Source organism: Coturnix japonica, chromosome 1, assembly GCF_001577835.2.
Source record: "Coturnix japonica isolate 7356 chromosome 1, Coturnix japonica 2.1, whole genome shotgun sequence".
NCBI classification, from domain to species: domain Eukaryota; kingdom Metazoa; phylum Chordata; class Aves; order Galliformes; family Phasianidae; genus Coturnix; species Coturnix japonica.
The window spans coordinates 174,240,565-174,243,838 of NC_029516.1; the positions used below are offsets into that span (position 1 = coordinate 174,240,565).

General features: G+C 51.4%; 1 pseudogene; it reads left to right on the forward strand.

The window, feature by feature from the left end:
- The first annotated feature begins 1,152 nt into the window (after positions 1 to 1,152).
- Positions 1,153 to 2,790, forward strand: LOC116653148 (annotated as a pseudogene).
- Positions 2,791 to 3,274: the final 484 nt, after the last annotated feature.

A 3,274-nucleotide genomic window follows, 5' to 3' on the forward strand; every position in this document is an offset into this window, starting at 1 on the left:
CTTCTGTCACCAGGGCACCCACCTCATTCGTCAGGGGGCCTACATTGCCTCTAGTGCTAGTTTTATTTATATTATCTTTGAAGAAGCCCTTTCTGTTCTCCTTGACTTCTCTCATAAGGTTGAATTCTAAGGAGGCCTTGACTGTTTGACTTCCCTCCTTACATCCTCTGACAACAGTCTTCTATTCCTCCCAGGCGGCCAGCCCCTCCTTCCATGATCTGTAGACTCTCCTCTTCCACTTGAGTTTGCCCAGCAGTTCCCTGTTTAACCATGCAGGTCTCCTGGCTCCCTTTCTTGACTCCCTGCCTGTTTGGGATGCTCTGATCGTGAGCTTGGCAGAAGCAGTCCATCAATGCTAACCAACTATCTTGGGCCCCTTTACCTTCAAGTACCCTGTCCCGTGGGACTTCCCCTAGCAATTGCTAGAAAGGATCAAAGTTGGCCCTACTGAAGTCCAGTCAGCTGAGCGTGCTGATTTCATCCTAGGGGGATGGGAGGCCTCCTGGTCTTCATCAGTACCACAGTGCTGCCCCACCAGTGCAAGCCCAGTTACAGCCACATTCCCATTCAAATCCAGTTCAAAGCTCTCCAGAGGAGTCCTGTAAATTCCCGTCCCAGAACCCTTTTGCCCTGGGAGATAAACCTCTCCCATGTATTACTGTCAGGACTGGTGTCTTAGAGAACCAGCCGTTATCAAAGAATCCATAGCCCTGCCTACAGCACCAGTCTCAGAAGACAAAGAGTCACAGGAAGCCCAGCATGGCACCCAGGGGACATGACCCTGATGACCTGAATGAGTCCCTTCCAACCCAAACCATTCCATTATCCAATACTGTGTGGACAGTACAAAAACAGCACAGGGAGGCACAATGAGCCCCAACACAGAGCAAGTAACTCAACACAGTATGGAAGTGACTGCAGGAAACAGCAATTAGAAAGAGGACCAGGAGGTATTTGACAGACGCAATAAACTAGTACTAAATCTATGAGCTCATCATCAACTGGGGATTCGAGAAAAGTTGACTTTTTGTTCCTTTTATTGCTCTCATGCCTAATACATGTTAATATAGAGCAGGGGAGAGAGTTCAGAACTCGTCTGCACGTCCAAGATTTACCGGTGGCAGCTGTATAAACATATCTCCTGGTCCACGAATGGCCGGCAGTCCCCTCCTGGAAACCTGCAGAAGGCGGGTGAGTCAATTGGAGGCGTTGGGCCGCGAGAACTTGACCTCGGTCCTGAAGAGAGATCCTCACCATCCCTCCAGTACCGTGGGTCATAGGCCGTGCCCTCGCCCTTCTTTTCTGCTGCCTGCACATCTGCATTGGAATGGTGGCCACGGCCTCCAAAGGAGAAATTCTGAGAGGCTCAATCACGCAGCAACTGCCCTTCTCGTGCTGGGCAGGGCTTCCCTCAAAAGCAACGCCTTTTCTCCCACTATGGGGAGAAAGCCAGGAGCTGAGGGGCGCGTGTTCAGCGGGCTGAGTGGAGCTGCAGTGTGTTGCAAGGCGAGGAATGGGCTCTGCTGGAGCACTGCTTTGAGGGGGGGTTCTCCAAGAGTGCCCAATAGTGTCTCTATCTGCCCTGTCAGGGCACGCTTTGGGCTCTCTAACCTGGGTGTTTTTCAAACGCCACATGCAAATCACGCCAGTGCCTGTGCTTACAGAAGCAGGCAGTGCTTCCAGAACAAAGCTTCTGCAGAGCTGAGGGTTGCTGCTATGCTTCGCATCCTCTCTGTGCCATTTCCAGGTGTACTTGTCTGCTGTGCCATGCTGCATCAGTGACAATCCGTTTTTGCTTGCTCCAAGAGCACTCAGTACAGTGGGACAGACAAGGGACCCTTGTAGGTGGGAACGGACGAAGGATGCTTTTGTGGACAGGAGTGGCCTTGTCCTGGACCCCATTGCGAGCAGCTGTCCCAGGGCCTGACTCCTCTTGTACTTCTAAACCACTCGCATCTCCCCACAGTCCTGTGCTTGCTGCTGACACATCATCTCGAGGCAGCTGGTGATTTATTGCAGGGCTGTAAAGAGCCCTCGGGGTAAGGCAAGAGACCAGAAGGTCTCCCATGTCTTCTGGTGAACTCCACCGGCTCCCTCCCAACCCCCACCTCTCCTGCTTGGCAACTTCCTGGGAATTGGAGAAGGAAGCAGTTCTGGATGTGGGCCTTCCTCCTCCTTCTGCATCATGTACGTCATAGCTGTGCTGGGGAACATCCTCCTTCTCAATCGTCCATGCAAGACAGCAGTTCAAGCCTGCATGAAGCCCATGACCTCTTCCCTGGGCCAATTGCTGGCCTTCACTGACGCTGGTCCTCCTCTACATCATGTTGCCCAAAAGCTTGCCATCTTCTGGTGGGGCTCCAGGGAGAATTGGCTTTATTTCCTGCTTGTTCAGTTGTTCGTTTGTCCACAGCTTTCAGCCGCAGTGGAGTTCAGGTTGTGCTCAAATGGCCATGGCCCTTGGACGCTATTTGCCATTTGCCATCCCCTGACCGGTCACTCTCCAGCCTATCCTCTCATGCCGGTTTTTGTGGCCGTCCGGGAGCCTGGCTGCTGCTGCGTGGGCTAGTCCTCATGGTGATTCCTGGCTGTTTCCTGCTACGTAGGGAAGGACTTTCTGTCCATCATCGTGTCATCACTCCCATTCCTACTGTGAACACATGGCCGTGGTGAAGCCTGGTATGTGAGGACACCAAGAAGTCAATGCTGGCTTATGGCCTCTTTTTGTGGCTTTTGGCAGTGATGGGATTTGACTTGCAGTGAATCGCTGTGTCCTACACTATGACTTGAGGGTGGTACTGAAGCTGTCCAGCCTCCAACACACAGCTGAAGGCCATTTATACATGTGTAATCCCACGTCTGTGGTCATCCCTTACATTTTAATGTCCTCTGCCTCTTCACTTTCTCGCCCACCGATTGGAACACAACATCCCTCAGCAGGAATTCTATCAATATATGGGTGGCCACACCTCTACCTTCTGTTGCCCCCGTGGTTTCAACCCCATCATTTATGGGCTGAGAACCAGGCAACTCAGGGACAAAAAATTGTTGTCTTTCTTCGCAGGCAGAGGGGAATCAGATTTGTTGTTCTGTGTCCTCAAATGGTTCTCAATTAGATCTACTGATGACTTTCATATATTTGAACAAGTTCGTGCTGTGTCTCTTTGTTCCAGGAAATACCCTTCCTCAGTTCATGGAGTACATGCGAGAGCATTCTTGGCTCGATTTTCCTTTTTCCTTTCACTGTGAATTAAAGATGGTGGAAGGCTTTCAA